Source organism: Anser cygnoides, chromosome 5, assembly GCF_040182565.1.
Source record: "Anser cygnoides isolate HZ-2024a breed goose chromosome 5, Taihu_goose_T2T_genome, whole genome shotgun sequence".
NCBI classification, from domain to species: domain Eukaryota; kingdom Metazoa; phylum Chordata; class Aves; order Anseriformes; family Anatidae; genus Anser; species Anser cygnoides.
In genome coordinates this window covers 35,495,652-35,515,212 of record NC_089877.1, presented here as the reverse complement: position 1 = coordinate 35,515,212, position 19,561 = coordinate 35,495,652, and the positions used below count along the sequence as shown (strand labels likewise).

At 52.4% G+C, this 19,561-nt stretch overlaps 1 protein-coding gene and 1 long non-coding RNA gene across 2 annotated transcripts in view; both read left to right on the top strand.

The window, feature by feature from the left end:
* Window positions 1-8,017: 8,017 nt before the first annotated feature.
* On the top strand, window positions 8,018-11,832 carry LOC136790952 (uncharacterized). The gene is made up of 3 exons (XR_010831938.1): window positions 8,018-8,496; window positions 8,802-11,568; window positions 11,676-11,832. It is a non-coding gene; the product is annotated as an uncharacterized lncRNA (long non-coding RNA).
* Window positions 11,833-13,720: 1,888 nt separating this feature from the next.
* BAHD1 (bromo adjacent homology domain containing 1) overlaps window positions 13,721-19,561 on the top strand; it is a 37,786-nt gene continuing 31,945 nt past the window's right edge. The window contains exon 1 of the mRNA XM_066997855.1: window positions 13,721-13,935. The gene's annotated coding sequence lies outside the window, so the exon portion shown is untranslated. The remainder of the gene's footprint in view (window positions 13,936-19,561) is intronic.

Genomic DNA, 19,561 nt, shown 5'->3' with positions numbered 1-19,561 from the left:
GCAGGAGTATTTCAGGCATCTGAGGACCCCGATGTCAAAATCCCAGCGCCTTCAGATCCCTCCAGCCGAGCCAGGCTCGCTCGGGTCGGCATTTACAATTCCGAAAGCGGGTCCCCTGCGAGCCTGGCGCTGTCACTTTGATTGATTTGTGACTTCCCCAGCTAATTGTCAGCGCCCAGCGGTCACACCGGGACACGCTCGCCGTTCGAAAGCGCCTTCTACCTGCGTGCCCAGGAGAGCGGCACGGCTGGGTCCGTGGTGCGGCCAGCATTCCCATAGCAACAGCCAGCCAGGCTGCAAAATGAGAATTATGACTTTGTTCCACGTTCTGGCACGAGGAGGAGCCGGGCTTTATGGGATTAGGCAGATCCCAGCTCAAACATCCAGGGGAACACTGGAGGGAATAATGAATGGTAATAGCAGAATAAATGGCTTTTGATATAAGGCTCTGTCCAAACAGAGCTAACGACCCACCTCGCTTACACTTGGGAGAGGCCGACATGATTTCCATGACGAGTATGAATGCATTTTGTTTTTTTGAGCTTGTCAAAATGTCCATCCAAAACCTCATTTGGCACAGCTTTCTGCAAGTGAATCCTCATTGTGTTGGTCAAGAAAAATTGCACTAACCTGCATCGAGACAACCCACCCCAAAATGCTTTGCTCATCGCGAGTGCTCTGACGCAAGGACTATTTTGCATAAATGCAGAATTTGTGATTAGGTTGCAACATGGGGCTTCTCCGAGGGGGTAACTCCATCCATGCACAGCGCAGAGCCTCAGAGGAGCCGCGTCCACCAGCACCTCCGATTGCCTGCCTGATCCCTTCCCGATGGCCCCAACCCCAGCTTCAGATGGCTGGGGCAGAAGCAAGGCTACCCCATAAAGCAGTCAGAGATGCTTAAGAGGAATAAACAACAGATTATTAAGTCTGAGGCCAAGAATCATCATTATTGCCCAATTATCTCCCTGGGCAGAGACTTTTGCTCGCAGCAGGTAATGGTGCTGGGGCTCTGCCTTTCTCCGTGCTGGGCACCGGGAGGTTCCTGCAGCCCTGGCAGCTCGCTTTACTTCAGGCCCACTCGGGTGATCAGAAAAGATGAATTTTCAAACTGTGGGAATACTTTCAGCTAGCGGAGCTGAAGTTCTCAGTGACAACCTGTCGAGGATACCGAGGTTAATCGTTTCTTTTGCAAAAGCAACAGCAGCCAGGCCCCTGGGGTAAGTCACTTCTCAAGCCCAGGGCCCATGTGGCAGCACCCACAGAAGGAGCTGCTGAGACGTCCCCTCATCTGCAGCACCCCACGGGGAGATGCTGCCACCAGGAAAGGACCTTACAGGAGCTGCGAGACCGTCGGCTGCTGCTCGGTGCCACCTCCGTGGCAGCGCACCCCAGGAAAACATCACACCCTTGTAACGAGCTGAGAAAACGGGCTCAGCTCATCCCGCCGCCGACTCATGGCATGACACATCTCCCCTTTTCCCCCAGCGTTCACACACCGATCCGTCATCCCCAAAGAAAAGCCCTTTTTGTGCGGCCGTGCCGCTCCGGCATCTCGTGCGGCCTCGTGACGGCTCCTCCAGCACTTATCGGGGTCGCCACTGCCTTTCCACGGGTTGCTTGCACCGAGCCGAGCACTGCCTGGGGTTTCTTGAAAGCCCAGCACATTTCCCGATCAAAAGGATGGCGGTGAGCGAGCCGGCAGGCTCCCCGGCCCCGCTCTTTACAACTCGCTGACCTCGCCAAGTTATTCAGCAACATTTGCTGCTCAGGGCTGAAAAAAGTAAAAAAAAAAAAAAAAAAAAAAAAAAACCAACCAAACAAACAATCAAAAACAAACAAAGAAAGAAATAAACAGGCGAAAGGGGATGGGGAGCAAAGCCCCAGCTCAAAGCTGCTTGTGGCTGGTGGGGAGATGGGACCCGGGTTTAGGGCTCTCCTCTTCCCGCTCCGGGTGCCTAATTCCCAGGCAGGGGAGCTGCAGTGGCTTTTCTTTTCTCGTGGAAGCTGAGCTATCAAAACTGCTATGGATCCTGACACGTGTTTCAAAGCCTTGGAGGAAACGGTGGATTGCCCCTTCATTTTTTTTCTTTTTTTTTCTCCCCTTTTTCTCTCTCTCTCTCACTGTAATAAAACAGTAAGAAGGAAAAGCAAGGAAAAGAAAATTAAAGAGAAACCCGGTGCCTCTCTAAAGGATCCTGGCTGGAAAAAAAAAACAGTCTCACTGCTTTTCTCCCCATTTTCCCCTTCTTGTCCATGTTTGCCACTCCACAATCCCTCTTCCTTCTGCTCCTTCTGCTCAAACCCTTTCTCCCTTGTTGCTTTTTCCCCCTTCCCCTCACTTTTAGCTTCCCTCCCTCTTTTCTCTCGCTGTTTCAGGCTCTGCCCATCCCCTGGCCACTGCCACTCAGGGCACATCACCTGCCTCAGATAATTGCTCGCCCTCCAAATCTCCAAACTATGCCTGATTTTCTTCCCACCATCCTCGGACAAAACTTCCTACGCACATGGATGTCGGTTCCTGCTCTCCCTTCGTAGTATTTGTTGTTTTAAGCCGGACCCTTAGGGATTCAATTTCTGTGCAGAACGCAAGGATTTAGCCGCACAGCTGATGTTAATGCTAATAGGATTTGTACAGCTAAACTCCAAGCCTCACCAGAAAACTTCCTGCCCCTTGTTATCTTTACTCTTTTGCTGCCCTCCAGGTACCCCACACCACGGGGTGGGGATGCAGATGCTCCCCAGCATCCGCATCAGCTTCAAAATGTGGGTGCTGAACCCAAATTAATCCCCGCAGCCCACGGGATTGAGCAGAGGTTGATAGACGATGTGCGTTTTCCTCCTGCCATCGAGCTGTTATTATTTTAATGAGGCTTTTGGAGCTTTTTCCAGCCAAAGCTCACAGAGGTGTTGCTGCTGGTCTTGAGCTACTGGGAAGATGCAGTGAAAAACAACAGCCCCACAGGGGTGCTGAGTGGTCATCGTGGTGCTGGGCACCTTTGTGGGGACAAGACAAAGCATCCAGGAAGGGCATTTTTTTACATTAAAGAAAAAGGAAAAAAGAAAAAAAAACAACAACCTCTGAATCAAGCCTTTCCATTTTGGAGACCCGAATGTAAGCTGGGTTAACAAAGCACATTTGGGGGTCTTGGGGTGTGTGTCGGGTGTTCTGCTTCACTCCAAGCCTGAGCAGCCCCTTTGGGTGCTGGTTTTTTTGTGTGTTTGGGTTTCAGATCTTTTCTGGACATGATGAGACTTGGACACGGTGTGCAGGAAGCTGGCAGGACAGAGACGATGCCAGCCAGGATCCCGAGCATCCCTGCAGCAATGCCCTTGGCAGCAAGGGGGTAACTGGGGGGGCTTTGCTAAGCTCCTTTATTTCAGCTCCTAGGTCAGAATCTGCTTTCTTTAAAACTGAGATACATATACCCCCAAAAAAGAAGTTATATATGTTATTATTATTGAATTATATCTATAAAAACACAATTTTGCATGCCGGACTTGCCAGTTCTGTGACCCGAAGTGAAACATCCGTCTACAACGACAGATCTTTTACACCTAAAATTTAATTCTAGCAATTCAGCAGATGAAGCTGGAGGAGGATCCAGCGCTGTCCCAGAACTGCATTAGCTTCCTGATGAGAGCAGCTCATGTGTAGGGGCAAAGAAATTCCCATTATACGATTTTTCAGGGCAATCTGTACCCACGACTGTGAATGTGCATGGTGAATAGATTGATCATGTTTTCAAAGGCAAATGTCACTTCAGAGCTTTGTATCCCTTCGTATTTAAACTGCACATACGTTGTCCATGTTGTTTCATTTTATAATGGGATTTTTTTTAAGAAAAAAAAGAAAAAAGCTTTTGAGGTTGCCTGCAAAACCTCTACTTACCATGTTCCTTATTTGTTGTGTAGAAAATCATTTCAAAACCATGCCAGCCTCTTTGTTCCAGGCTTTCCAGCTGTTTAAAAGTGAGGCAAGCGAGTTTCCTAGCATGCCCTGGACTTTCCTAAGGACACCCCGTGAGTGCCTTCATCTGGGATGAGGTGCAGGGAAGACTCTCTTTTGCAGCCCCGCAGGGGGAATCAAGGTTTGGGTGTGTTGCACCTGGGAGAGTTTTGAAACAAAAGAGCACAGACACCACTTGCAGTGAGGTACGGGGTGCCCAAAGGTGTCATTTCCTAGGGAAACACCAACATTTGGCAACCCGCTTTCACATTGAAAACAATCATCTGATATTCTTTATTTATTTTTTTTTCTGGGTGCCACAGCACCAAAAACCCAGTGGGAAATGGGGAGAAACTCTCTAGAAACAGTCCCACAATCCTGACCTGCAGGAGATGCCGTAACTTGGAAGCTGGCACGGCTTTCCAGCTAGAAAGGAGAAATAATAGTGCTTTCTTATGACACTTTTTGTTATTCCTTCCTGCGACAGCATTCCCTGTGGCTTCACTTGCCCAGCTAAGGGTGTTTGCCCTGCCATCAGCCCCGTAGGCAGCAGCGGGTGCTTTGCCCATGCACGCGGCCCCGAATGCACTAAAAACCTGCAGCAAAGCAGGACCTGGCGTGGAGTGACAGTTTTCCAGCGGTGACAGCAGGGTTTCAGCCACTTCGGGCACTTCAGATGTGCAGCCTCATTCTCGGCAGCACCCGCTATCGATTCGGAGACTGCCGTTTCCCACCCTATTTTATTGCTGAGCAAAGAGCCGCCGTCACCTTTTGTCCCGGGATGCCGGCGTGGTACGGGGCAAGGTCCAGAGGGAAGGGGCTCTGTGCGCGGCGCTGCCTCTGCCTGCCCCAGCAGACACCTCGCAGGGCACAACCTGCTACCAAGGATGCAGGAAAGGATGGCCAAGTGATGGCAGCTCAGCATTCAGGGGGAATTGGGAAGAAGTAATGGGGTGGGGGTATTTTTCTCCTGACAGTGTACCTTTAGATGCTCTCAAATGCACCTTTACCACAAAAACTTGAGTGCTGAGGGTGCCCTGTGGTGCTTAAGAGCATCACTAAAGTGCTTAAGGCACCACGGGGGGCTGTGCTCCAAAAAGTATCAGAGCGTCCTGTGCTAAGGAAGTCTCAGTGACCACAGGGCAAACCTGCTCAATTTACAACCAGCCTGTGATACACCTGCTCAAATTAAACCTCTGAATCAGTGTGAGCAAAGGTTGGGGGTGGCTGTGTTTTAGATCTTCCTTGCACACGCCTGGATCATGGTGTGGTGCAAAGAGTGGTGGAGAAGAATTTGTCGAGTACGGAAGCCCTGGTTTTACAACAAACACCCTCAGAGCTGCGTTGCTTCATAAAGCCTGAGCCACCTTTAGTCTGAAAGCCTGACAAATTAATCCACGAGTAAGAGCGATCCGGAGATAAATGCATTCCCTGCATGCTCGGCGGTCTGAAACTCAGCAGAATAAGAAAGCTGGGAAAATATCCTCCCCAGATCAAATGGAGGCACCGGGATTCCTGATGTGAATGCCACGACCTGCAAAACTCCTGGATGTGCTTTTCTTGAGCTGATCTAAATGCTCCCAGCTTCATTTTTTTAACGTGGCTGCGTTTTTTTTATGTGAGTGCAGTCTAAATGAGCCGTGCCGCATTAGCTTGGACTTTGGGGAAAAATCTGCTTTCGTGCTGGCACCAGCCAAGGAATATTCAATTCCAGAGCATTTTTATTTTAGATGGCTATCAAGCAATGCATGCAAATAGATGCAGAGTGGAATGAGCCCTGGAAACTGCTTCTCACTACCAGGGAACCTTCTAAATCCATTCTTTAATAAACATCCTTAAAACCTGTAAAAAGGGGCAGGCTCACCTCACCTTTTTGCAAAAATTTAATAAGAGTCAGCTCTCATGTGAATTGGATTTCATTATTTTCACAACATCCACTACAGATGCTGCTACAAAGTATTATCATAAATAATTCAAGTGAAGATACAAATGATAAAATAAATGAGCAAAGTCAATTTTGAGAAACGTTATCTTCCTTGTTGTGTGCGCTGTGTCCTCTTCGGTGCTAATTCACAACCCCAGTGATTTGCAGCTGGATTCACCGCAAACCGATGAGGTTCTGCACAACGGCATCTTTCAATGGGTCTGAAAATTAGGAGAGCAGAAGGTCACAAAATTCACGGAAGTCTCATAATATTTGAGACAGCTTTTGTACACACGAGCCTTGACGGTGGTGATGCTTGCGTCAGGTTGGAGAACGTAGCCCAGGCAGAGCAGGAGGATGGAAGAGGGATGGCTCGCCTTAGCAGCTCAGACCCCTGGGCTGTTAAATCTGGGGCTGCAGAGGGGAAGGCAGATTGTGCCTCGGTGCCACGGTGCTCAGGATAAAACCTCCATGCAGAGAGCAGGGATGCTTCTAAAGACCACACCATTTTCTTTTGAGTCCTGAACTGTTGATAACCCCTTTGCCCGGGATGCTGGTGTGCTGTGGATGCGGATGCAGGGGGTGGTGTGGAGGAACACCAGGGGCCCATTCCCCATTCTCCTCTTCCTCCTCCTCTCCACTTGCCCTGGGGCTCTCCCACCTGCCCTGAGGCATTAGCACATTTCATGGCTACTTACCCACTCACGCAGCACATCGGGTAAGTAGGACCAGCTCTGTTTGAAGCCCAGGGGACTTCAGTGGCAGCAGGGTGCAGAGGAGCCAGCTGTGGGGACTGACAAAGCTGCCTCCCCCCATCCACCACTGCTTTTACCCCCCAAGACATTGCTTCCCCGGAGGCCCAGCCAGCAAAACGGCTTGGCTGAAAGCAACACCCGGGAGCCTGGAGGAGCAGACACATCCCGTCCTCCTGCCAGGGGCAGCAGCGCCGAGGAATATCCCCGTCACGTCCACGTGCTGGCACCAGCTTGGTGCACCTGAGGGACACGGAGAGAAAAGGGCTGAAGTTCTAGCGGTGATGCAGCTGTTTCCTATGGAAATGCGGGCTGGCCTCAGCTCACGCCGCCGGGATTTCTTATTAGGTTTCCTGCATCAGTCCTGCGCGGGGAAAAAAAGTAAATGTTTTGAGCTGTAAACATAGTGATGGTTTTGTTCCCGCTGGCTTCTCCGCGCTGACCGGGGCTACAGCGAGGAGCTGTGGGGTGAGGAAGCTCCTCTGCTCGCCGCATCCCCGCTGAGCGCAGCCATCGCTCGCAGCTGCGCTCGCGCTCGGAGCCCACTAAAACCCCATCCTCGAGCCTAGCCGTTTGCAGATGGTCATATAATTACTGTTTGCGTTCCCATCGTGTCTTTTTGGGACATGTGTTTTGCGTTCAGATTTCTCCAGTCTCGCTGTTCTTGTGAATCACACTTCATAAAATAATGGCTACCCAGGGAACGCAAGGCATAACATTTGATTCTTCCCGTGCATATGAATTTTTCACTAGCACTGCTATGATCCAGCTCATAAAGCAGAGCCCTCGGTTTTAATCCTTATTTTGCAATATTTTGAAGCACACACCTACGTTCACCTCAGCCCACGATAACACTGAGGTACGTTTTTAACTCTTACTCCTGTCATTTTCCATTTTAATTTAACCCAACCTCATTTCTTGGCTGTGCTGGTCCCCACCGAGCTCATCTCAAAGGCAAAATTCATCGTCCCTCAGCTTTTTCTCCCCATTGATACATTTGGCTCATGGTGCTTACACATTCCTCACCACAGCACATTGAAGTCTTAAGATGAAAGGCGAAATAAGAAACGTTACATAGCGATCCCCTTCTTTTGCAGTGCACATGTGCTGGGCTTCCCTGGCACTGCTGATTGGTAGAAGACTGCATCTGATACAAGCAGCATCAACTTTTTTAAAACATAAAAAAAAATAAATTAAAAAAAAAAAAAATGGAAACCTTCAGCAAAGAAGCTAAAATCTTGCAGATGCTTCCTTGAGACTCAAATCCTGTGCTTTTTATTCGCTGTTTTTGTAGGTAATGAGATCATCTAGGGCACCTCTGCGCAGTCAGACCCCTCTCATTTAGCCCGAATCCCTCCTGACTGCTTTCAAGGGAAAAGGGGAAATATTTCACCCAGCTAAGAATGAGCAAAAGCTGATGTTTGAACAGAAATCTCAACGGAAACTGCCTATGTAACCACAGCTGGTATGTTGCGTACCTAAATACTGACAGCCAATTTACTTTTTGGTGTAATATAATTCCAAGTCAGTCAATAGAGCCCCACCAGGGATTAATTTGGCCTTTAGTATTTACTGGGTTAGCCCCAGAGTCAGGGCTGGGGGGAGAAGGAGGGGGACCACTAAAATCCATCTCTTGCAGCTAAAGCCAGTGTAGCACAAGCAATTTTTTTATGTCGAGGCATCAGGCAGGCTGAGATATCTCAGCTGACTCTGGTCTGAGGTTGCCTATTTGAGGAGACACCTGGACAAGTTGGGAAGAGTACCGAGAGGGAGAAGTGGGGGTTAAATGGGTTCGGTACAAAAAGCAGCCTGAGGAGCTGGATGATTTTTTTTCAGGGCAGGGAGGTTTGCAACAGAAAGGGCAGCTGCATGTGAGTAAGCCTGGGCTGTTTCCTTTCAGGGAGGGTAGAGCTGATTAAGCAAGTACCTGAGGTTGGAAAACCTGCGTGTCATGTTATAGTTTGCTGAGGGAGCAGAGGTTGATTTTTTTATTATTATTATTAAATGAAGCTAAAAGTCTTCTCTCAGGATAGCCTGTATCTTTTTTTTTTTTTTTTCCCCCTGATTGTTAATATCAGGGCACCTTTGTTAAAGACCAAATTCATCTTGGTGCATGGAAAGCGTGACTTCGTATCCATCTGCAGGCTCACGGGTGTGTTGTTTTCTCTCTTTATAGGTTCAAAGAGACCATCCCGGGAAGTGGAGCTGTACTTGGCGGCATCTAACTCTCCTGTACGTTGGTGTCCCTTCTCCTGAACCGCAGGGAATCCAGCTGAAGTAAAGAGGACTTTTTAACCCAGCCCCATCACTGCAGTGATGCTGAGAGCCACATGAAGATGTGACCTCAGGGATCCTGAGCGGACGGATGGGCTCAAGCCCCACATGCAGAGGCTGCCTGGAAAGGTGGGAGCTGGCAATTCTCCTGCTCCGTGCCGTTCCCCGAGGCCCGACTGAGGAACCAGTCAGTGCAGGATCCTCCAGGCTGCTGCAAGTTGCTGCTTTTAGTGTGTGAACTTACTCGTCTTAAGCCTGTTGCTTAAGCTTCCCTGCCCGTGTAATGACGCTTTCCATCAGCGGCGGTGCGGTTCGCAGGTGCTGTTGTGGGTTCGTGCGAGGCTCTCGTGCCTGATTGCTCTGCTACAGCCGGCCATGCCTCTCCCACCCTGATACCTGTTGGGACGAGTGAGGGGTACAATGGGAGAAAAGCTGGCCCTTAATCCCCGCTGCCACATGGATCATGCTGGAGCTGTAGGGCTTTGCAGCCTCTTCTGCTCCTAGTCAGCCTCTTAGCCCAAAATGTGAGCCGGGGAATGCAGCGGCAGCAGATACCCTCAGGCAGTAGGTAGCAGAGGAGTCCTGAATCTTGTTCCTTTCCCAAAAAGCAGGCCAGAAGCTGGGGTGGGAATATCTCCTGTTGGGGATTTGGTGGTCTGTTCTTCCTTGGTAATGAGTGAGGGGGAAGTAAAACAACCCAGGCTTCGTCTGCGTCTGTGTGCTGATGGATTGAAGAACAGCAGACCTGTGGCAATGTTGTTCTGTAATCAGCAATTAGCTTTATATTTTTTCCTCCCCCAACCCTTTGAGAATGGGATGAGGAAAGGCCCCACTTCAGACTAAATTAGTTGTTTTGTAGGTTTGTTTTTTTTTTCAAATGGGAGGGAGCTCTGCAGACGGCTTTGTGTCATGCTTCCTGCTCTTGCACAGCTCTGGAGCACATAGTCCTCCATCCTCGACCTGTCGGTGCTGAAGGTGTTCTCCTACTCCGAACACCTGGAAGAGGGGAGGTGGCCCCACCTCTGCCTTCACCAAAAGGAGCTGTCAAATGTCTGAATTCCCTCTGCTTATCGTTGAACTTCAGCATCAGTTCTGTACAGCATCCGATTGCTGGGAAGCTTTAGGTTTGTTGCTGATTTGCAGGAATTCCAGTACAACCTAAGCTACATCTAAAATGGATGAGGCATAGTGGTGGGGATGGGTTAGGGGCGAATAAGGAGCCACCAACTAAAATGTGTGGTTCATTCATGTGCCGTGTGGCTTTTTTTAGGGGTGTGTGTGTGTGTTTTTCTTTCGTGAAGTGCAACAGTTCATTGTGTGTGTGAGGGAGGTATTTACCTGGACACTGCTACTCCCCAGGAAGAACCATTGAGGAGGGAAGATTTTAGAAATGGCTTCAGCAGCAAGCTGCTGGCCAAGGTCAGGGTCTCCATGCCCCCAGCTCAATGCCCTGGGCATCCTCTCCTCTTTTTTGGGAGAGAGAACCTCTTCCCTGCTGTAGTCATTTGATCCCCGGCATGGGCAAGCCTTTTCTGGCGGTGTTGTCTGAACCCTTGGGTTAGAGCTTTATCTCCAAGTGTGATTGAAACAGGCTGCCTGTTTTTTTCTTGCAGCCTCACTGTGGGTCACTCTGTGCAGGAGCAGGTGTCTGGCAGCCCGTTTGCAACTGTGCTTCAAGGGGCTCTGGCCCTGTCTCCATGCAAAACCAGCCTCCAAATTCCCTGCTAAATTACTGTAGCCATATAGCAAATGTCATAATAGCAACATACAGTTCCCAATATTGTGCAATTTCACTTTTCTGCTCCAAATATTGGTTGTGTTTAGCTAACAAAGTACAAGAAGTCGATTTCTGAAGTTGCTCAAACACATCTAACGACTGGTGTGAGCGTGCTTTCTATTATATTAAAATTTCACTCACTCTGGTGCTCAGCAGTGCATTAGTTACCCTCCTGTTGGTCAGGGCTCACAGCAAAGGGAAGAAGGACTCTATTAAAAATGTAATTTTTACAGGGCAGTTTGGCAGCCACATCAGCTTCAGAGGAGGAGCAGTGCAGTGCAACTATCTGCTCTGAGGAGAGAGGCAGTCCTTTGCTCTGGATGATGCTCAGCGAAGTTAAATGGAGTCTGCGGAGATCCCAACCAAAATGGATATGTCTACAGCAAAAATGGGTTAAATAAGGGTGTCTTGGTGGTTCCTACATTTAAGGACAGTTTCTAACCTCTAAGGCAGTTGGTGGAGATCAGGAATGACTCTGCAATGCTGCACCGATGGAGCAGGCTGTTATGTGCTTTTTGCCAGAAACCCCTTTATTTAATAATCAGCAAAGAGTACAGTCCTGCACGGGGCTGCATCCTTAACTGCAGGTTTTAGTAAGTGACTAAATGGTGGCTGTGCCTGCATTGTAAAACACACTTGTATCCCCTGGGATGGTCTCCTGACACATACCTGTCTTTCCACCTATTATGTTCTGTTTGCTACGTAATATTTTTGCTTACTTCTCGTTAGATACTGATGTGACGGTGGTCTCATAAACATTTCCTTGCATGAGTGGTTTCCTATTTGAATGCTGCCTAAACAGCCAGGAAACCTTATTGTTCAGTCCTATACAAGCGTGCAGTACCTTCCGACAGGGATCTGCGGACATGGGAAGCTGCAGATGCACTTAAAGGTACGCACACCCGCCCCTTGCTGGCTACCAGGGCTGTCTGTAGCTGTTAGGGTTATTTTAGCTTGGTTTTCTTCTGCTGCATCACAAACATTTGGTATTTGTTTCAGGCAGGCTTCTGGTTTATTTGGACATGGCGCTCAGATTGAGCTCTTGCTCCCAGACAGAGCTCCGACCCTCTGGATGGGTTTCCTCCTCTCATGGGGCGCTCCAGAAACACGGCGGCCAACGAGATTTGTCTGCCCCGGTTGTATTTGCTGATACATCGTCAGGTTCGTTCTGACTGGGAGGTGGGTGTGGGGGGAATGGCGGTCCTTCTTCCTACGCGAGAAATCGGGGCTGCCGACCCGATGTTGTCCACGGGGTCCTCAAATCCCACCAGGAGGAAAAGGCTGGGTTTATCCAGCTTCATCAAACTTCGGCTTGAAACTTCAGGTAAAAAGGAAACCACGCGTTTTTAGAGTCAGTGTCTCCAAATAGCTGAATTCTCCCTCATTTTTTTTTTATTTTTTTTTTTTGTGTAGCCCTTGGGTCCCGTGAAGATCCTATTATCTTGCTCTTGCTTGTGAGGTCCATCTCCAGAAACAGGGCAGAGAAAGCACCGTAGCCTCCTGGGTCTCCTTCAGCTTTGCTGCCTGTCAAGCAGACCCTCAGGGCTTGAGGGGTTTAATTTTTTGTGTGCGTTTTGCCTTCCTGGTACGCTTTGGGTTGCTTCTCCCATGTGCTAGTTGCTTGCTTCTCAGGAGTTTCCTAGGTTTAAAAGAAACACTGAGAAAAAAAAAAAAAAAAAGTAACGTGAAACTAATGAAGGAGACTTCAGTGTTAGGGAAACTGTGGCTGTGCCTTAAGCTCAGCTGAAGACACCTCATCGCTGAGCTGCCAAGACTTGCTGCATCTCTTTTGTCTTTAAATACTTTTTTTTTTTTTTTTTTTGAGAAATACTGAGGCTGATGGCCACCCTCCTGGTCGCGAAGAAGAAGAAATTGCCGCCGTGTGCCAGGCCTGTGGTGGGGGCCGTGTAGACCTGAGTGTGTCCTGCTCTGGGCTGGGCACGCAATCCTGTGAGGGCTGTGGAGGGGTTTTGGGGCACCCGATGGCTGTGGAGGGGCTTTGGCGTGCCTGATACTTGTGGAGGGGCTTTAGGGCACCCGATGGCTGTGGAGCGGTTTTGGGGCACCCGATGGCTGTGGAGAGGTTTTGGGGCACCCGATACTTGTGGAGGGGCTTTGGGGCACTGGATACTTGTGGAGGAGTTTTGGGGCACCCGACGGCTGTGGAGGGGCTTTGGGGAACTGGATACTTGTGGAGGAGCTTTGGGGTGCCCGATACTTGTGGAGGGGCTTTGGGGCGCCTGATATTGCCCCGCTGGCGTTTTCCTGTCTCGAAGCACTTGGTGGTTTCCCTGATGCCGGGTTAGAGGGCTGCTGACCGATGGAGGAGCGCTCCTTGCGCTTCCCCCCCCCCCAAGCTGATGCCCACGCTTGGGTCTCCCAGGCTGAAGCGCGTGGAAATGCCCCAAACCACCCCAAAACGCCCCCAAATCGCCAACACCTCCCCGCCACCCCCCGGCATCACTCTCCTCAGCGCCGCGCACCCCCTCGGGGTAGCTTCCACCCCCCCCCCACCCCCCCCCGACGTGAAACTTTTCCACAGTTTCGCTGTTTTATTTGGGGGGGGAACGGAAAATAAAGGCGGGAGGGGGGCTGACAGCCGGCGGGGAGGGGTCGGCACTGGTGTGGGGGGGGTGAGGGCGGCTGGGGGGGAGCGGGATTTGCATCGGGAGCCTGAAGGGAATGGGGGGGGGGGGGAGAGATGGGGGGGGGAGAAGGGGGGGGGGTAAAGGGGGGGGGCGTGAGGGGGGGGCGGGTGTTGGGGGGGGGGAGCGGGGGGGGCTGAGGGGGGCGGGTCCAAGCGCTCCCATTGGCCACCTCCGGCGGTCAGGGCTGGCCGCCATTGGGCGGCGCGGCGGAGCGAGCGGGCGGCGATTGGCGGCGGACGAGGAAGCAGGAAGGAGGCCGGAGGGGCGAGCGGCTTGCGGGGAGCCAGCGGCGGCGGCGGCGGCGCCTCCCCCCCCCCCCCCCCCCCCCCCGCCCTTCCTCCTCCTCCTCCTTCTCCTCCTCCTCCTCCTCCTCCTCCTCCCCCCCCCCCCCCCCGCCCCGCTCCCGGCCTCTGCGCGCCGCCCGCCCGGGCCGCGCCGGATCGCGACGCCCTGCGGCGAGGGCGGGCGGGCGGCGGCGGCGGCGGCGGGGGAAGCCTCATCCCCGTGCCCGTCCCCATCCCGGTGCCGGTCCCGCCGCTGACGCAGCACCGCCGAGCCCCGGCCTCGGGCTCCCGCCGCCGCCGGATCCAGCCCCGCGGGAGCGCGCCCCGGTGAGTCCCCGCGGGAACGCGCACCCCCCCCCCCCCCCCCCCCGCCCCCTTCGTGTCCCCTCCCGGTAGCAGGTGCCGGGGCCGCCCGGGCATACCGGGAACTTTCCTTCAGCGGGGGGGGCCGGGGTGTGGGGGGAGAGGGGCCGGGCCCTAACCCCCCCCCCCCCCCCCCCCCCCGCCCCGGTCCCGGTTACCTTCCCCCCAGGTCCCGGTCCCGGTCCCGGTCCCGGTTCCCGGTCCCGGTCTGCACAAAGCCGGGGGGCGATCCCCCAGGAAAACCGGCCCCCGTGGGGCTGCTCCGGCCCCATTCGGGGCAGCAGCCCGGGCACACGAGTTGGCCCCGGGTGATGGTGCTTGGCCCCGGTCCCGCTCCCGGTGCCCCCAAACCCGCCGACTCGGGGCACTTTCTCCCCGCTGGCCCCACGCGTGGGGCGCAGGTGGCTCCGAGCCTGCCCGGGGCACGGTGCGGGACTTCTGGGCTCCCATCTCCCCCCCTTTTTTTTCTTTTTTTCTTTTTTTTTTTTTTTATCCCTTCCCCTCCCGGCCCTCCTCTCCCCTCAGTGGCCCCGGTGGCCGCGGGTCGGTTTCCTCTTCTCCTTTTGTGTAGCGGTGGCTCCTAATGGAGGCGGCTTCTTCGCTGGCTCCCTCTTTTCCAGCTGCTTCCACGAGACGCAGGAGCCAGCGCATGTGACCGGCAGGACCGCGGCAGGCCGGCGGCGACAGCTCGACACGGGGATGCCGGGAAGGCACGGGGACCCCGTGTCTTCCACCAGAGCATCCTCGAGAACTCAAAGGGGTGGGGGGAAAAAACCCGTCAAAACCCGACCTTCGGGGTCTGCTCTCGTTGCCTTCCCTTCCCTTCCTTCCCTCCCGTTCTCTTTCTCTTCCCCCCAGCGCTCGGCTGAAGGCGGTTCTGGTTCGGCGGTGTTCCAAGGGACGCGGCCGCCCCTCGGCTCAAGCCCTAATTGTCGGGAGCGAGAGGCCAGGCCCTTGCTTAATTGATCCGCTGGCCGCAATTAGGAAGCGCTCGGTGCGGTCGCGGGCGCTGGGCTCGCAGGTCCCGCTTCTGGGGTCTCGGTTTTTCGGGCGAAGTTTCCCCACCCGTATGGCGGCGACGCCGGCCGCATGATGGACCGGTGCTCCTGAAATCTTAATGGGATTTAAATATCAGCACGCCGCCGAGCGCTTTAACAGGAACGTCCTGCTAACATATTCATCCCGAGCCATCCTTCACGTTTGGCATGTCCTGGCTACCTGAGTCGTTCCCCGGCTTCAGCTGCGACTGTCTTAAATATTTCCTTGTGGTCAAAACGCGTGCGCTGCTCTGGTTTAACTGGACTTTTTTATGATTTAAGCACTGATTTCTACTTGTTTGCCTAATGAATTCAGCGCAGCTTTCTCAACGTAGCAGCAGCGTAGGTTTCTAGCTGCTCCTCTTGAGCAGAAATGCTACCGCAGTGAGACGTAGCTTTGCTTAGAGGTGTAAAATCAGTTGGAAAACCCCAAACCTGCGGATGAAAACAACTTTGTGGGAGGGGAAAATCCTTCCTGGATGCTCTGTTTGGTGCGGGCTGATGGTGACAGTTGCGCAGAGCGATGTAATGCTGCTGAGAAGCGTGGCACTTGGGGGGCAAAACCAGTTGCAACCTCACTTCTGTAGCCGAAATGTTGTTGTTTTGGGAGCTGCTGAGTTCTTTTTAACCAGATCGATTAGTTCGGGGCTGGCGCACTGTCTTTCTTACCGTCATCTGCATCACCTTTTTGTCTCCAGTCTGACAGCCTTATTATTTCTTGTTTTGTTTGTTTGAGGTTTTTTTGTTTGTTTGTTTTGTTTTGTTTTGTTTTCCCCTCTCTGGGCAGAAGATTTAAATGAATATTGTTTGCTTTGGTGATGTTAATTGGTATTGTGTGATCGAGGCGCTCTATGGACTGGGGGACACGTGCTGGAACAGCCTGCGGATATCCTGTTGAGCTAGTGCTTGGCCATTATTTTGGGGAAATAAACCCTTCAGCAAACGCAGATCTCATACTGTCACAGCACCGTAACTAAGCCTTGAAAAGTAAATCTGTCCATCCAGAGCAAACGGCTGAAAAATAATTAGGAATGGTAGGTAAATGCCCGCTCACAGTTTGGCATTAAGCTCAGACCCCTGGGAAATGAAGGGTTGTATCTGGTGCTGCGAAAACACGAAGGTATGCCCAAATTTTGGGTCCCAGCAGCAGCGGTGGGTGGATTTTTGTGCCCCACCTGACACTCGGTTAACCATGGCATCGCACCCCGCGGAAGCAACAAAACCCCTGCTTTCTGCCCGAGCAGCCGAGCTAATTAAGTTACAACCATCATATCGTTAATAATACATGAAACAGCAGTTTGGATAACTGGGAAAGACAAAAACTGGAAAATAAACACCCCAAAGAAGCCGTAAAATTAAAAAGAGCTTCAAGCACAAGCTGTGCGTTTTGTGCCACGGGCTGGCACCAGCCAGGACGGCTGTGTGCGCGATGGGAAGGGATGGGTGATGCTTTCCAGGGGCTTTCCTCCCCATCCAGAGGCTTTTCTGATGGTCTGGCATGTTGGTTTGTGTTTTTTTGTTATGTTTTGTTTTGCTTCCCAATGTATTTGCGTCCGTCTGAAGGCAGCTTATTGGCGAGCCGTGAGGAAATCGGTTGGTTTTAGCCACTGCAGATTTGTGTCAGTCTTCGGTGTATTTCCTCTAAGTGTGACAGCTATGGAGCGTGGGTAACTTCTGGATGCAAAGCGCTTTTAAGGGGAGAAAAGGAAAAAAAGGGAGAAGCTCTAGGTGGTGCTCACAAGGAGCTGTGCCCCTCGCTTTCTGATTAATCCTGGGAGCCTTCGGGGCAGAGGGCATTTCTTTGGAAATGTTCGTAGCCATCCTGCGCAGCAGTCTCCGTTCTCATTTGCACCAAGGGCATGCCTTTAAGGACAAAAATATAATAAATAAATAACCTTCGTGGCCAGGCGCTGTCTTAAGTGAAGGAATTATCTGTAACCAGACCATTCTGATTTAACCCTCTCAAGTTTTTGCACTCGCAACCCCTATATCAGCAACTGATGTTCTTGAAATAGGGAAAACACACTTAAATCTAGCACAGGGCTTCTTTCTGAAGACAAAAAGAAACGTGATTGTTTGGTACAGTGCAACAGGCCTTTACCCACTTACTGTCCGAACCTGATGTCCTGGCATGCAGCTTTATTATTAAAAGTAAAGTAAGAACTCAGCAATATTTCACGTGACAGTAGAAAATAAAAATTCTTCCGTTGGAAGAATGGGTTGAAGGAAATCTTGTCTTGATGCAAAATGAAGCGAGGGAGTGGTGTTATCATTAAAGTTGAACTGTAGGGTATCATTAAGAGGAATAGATGTAAATCTGGCTTAAGACGAACCCCATTGCACCTGTTCTCTCACCCTGTCGATATTTGTGGAATTGGAATCTAATTAATCTGTTAAATGGTATTTCTTCTCTTGCAATGGAGGCAAAACCCTGTACAAAACAGGAGAATATGAGAGCACGGAGAAGCTGGCAGGACGTGCAAGGTGTGCTCAGCTGAGAGAAGCAAGCAGCCTGAACCTCTTTTTTTTTTTAAATGTATTTATTTTGAAATCTCTGAGCTATCGATGTCGCGTTAATACAAGTCCTAGAGAACATTTCAGGTTAATTTGTGGTAGGAGTCGCTCGGCTGAGGGCATCCACAGCCAGGCTCTGGCTAAGTGGGAGTAGCCGAAATGAGGATACCTTGTCTGGCAGAGCAGTTCCCTTTCCCATGTTCATCTAATCATCGATAGACACGGAATTTCACGAGTATTTCTGCAGGGGGTGTGTGGTTTATTACAAATTAAAACTAAGAGGTGGGATGCTTCTGAGTTTTGCCTGGGCGCGCTCAAGCGATGAGCAGGCTCGCCACGAGGCAGGCGTTAGGCGGCGGTGGGGACTGCGGTGCCCTTCCTCGGCTGGTTAAAAACGGGGGAAAATGCCTCGTGCCAGGCGCTGCGAGGCTGGTGGCACCGAGCGAGCCTTCGGGCTGCCTCTGAGTGCGCCGTTAGCCGTGGAGTACAGCAAATAAACACCTATTGGGACGGGAGAGGGATGTGCATCGGCTCGCGCGAGCTCACCGAGGGCGCAGCGCGTTCGTGGTTTTGCTTTTAAAAGCTTTTCACGCGGGGAGTGCTTTTATCACCTTTTAAACGTTCTGACTTCTAGCGTCATCTTCGTCAAAGACGGTTTCTTTAATTATTGCTGAGGGTCGCGTCCGGCCGCTCATCCCTTCGTTCTCTGCACGGCACTGTGACGAGCTCCTTGGTGGGGCGCTGCGGGGGTGTTTGGGATGCGCAGGCGTTGGATCCCCCTCCATCCCCTACAAAAGACACCGCGGGTCCCCCTCCATCCCCTACCGCAGCTCCGTCGTGCAGCTGATGCCGTCCCGCGTGCGGCGGACGGATGCACGCCGCGAGCAGGTGGGCTGCGGCGCGGCGGCGCTGGGCTGCTTTCGGCATGGAAGAGCGTGGGATTGATGCCAAGCGCCTCGCGTTCCGCGGCGAGATGTTTCGGTTCAGAGCTGCAGGTTGCCGTGTTTCTCGTGTCCCAATTTTCTGGAACAAAGGTGTGACTAAACAAGGAAATTATGATTTTCCCCCCGGCTTTGTAAGCCGCATCGCAGGAATGCTTTCTGGCACCCATTGTTCTTCGAGCAGTTTTTTTTTTTTTTTTTTTGAAGGGCTTTCTTACGCTCGGCTTTGAAAGTGTGCAGCCTGCCTGGCTCGGCAGGCTTGATTCGTATAAAAGATCTCGGCTCTGAGCGTCTGCCTGCGTATCAACGCCTCAAATTATTCACGATGCTCTCAGAACCGAAAACGAGGTCCTTCCCTTCGGTTGCCTCGACCCAAACCGCTTGGCCGGCGGCTGCTTTTCGGCGCCCGAATTCTCGTCCTGGAAATAAAAGCGCAGCGCCGGAGCAGCCCCGAGAGCCAGGGGTAGCGCTGGAGCCGCGCACCGCGCACGGCCTTCTATTGTTCCCGGCTGTGGCCTGCGCAGAGCGCTGAAAATAGCACGCTCTCGCCCGCCGTCGTGCCGTGCCGTCTTTGTGTCTCCCGGCGCCCGCCGGGTACCTGGAAGGGGCCGAAAGCGGCGGCGGGAGGCGAGGCCGGAGCTGACTTTTTTTTTTGCAGGGCAGCACCGCGGCGGGGAGCGCGGCCGAGCAGCCGCAGCATCGCCGATGCCGCCCGAGCCGGCAAGCGCCCGCTCGCACCGAGCCCTCCGCCGGGGAAGTTGTGCCAAGTAAAGGAGCGTTGGGAGCGGACCCTAAAATGGAGGGGGGCTCGGCGCCTCGCGGGAGACACGGCGTTGATGTGAGCACGCCGGAGGCACGGGCGGATGGAGCGCGTTCTTGGGAAGAGCGTGAAAAGGAGAAGGGTCCGTGGGGGGCGGAGAGGAGGGGGGCACTGACATCTCCCTCTGCGGAGGGAGGCTGGAGAGGCACCGGGGGGGTTCGGGCAGGGGGAAGTAACCAGCCAGGATCGCATCGAGAAGCAGGGGAGGTTTGGAAGCGCAGGCTTGTGAAGGAAACTAGTGGGCAGCACAAGTTTTTTTTTGTTGTTGTTGTTTATTT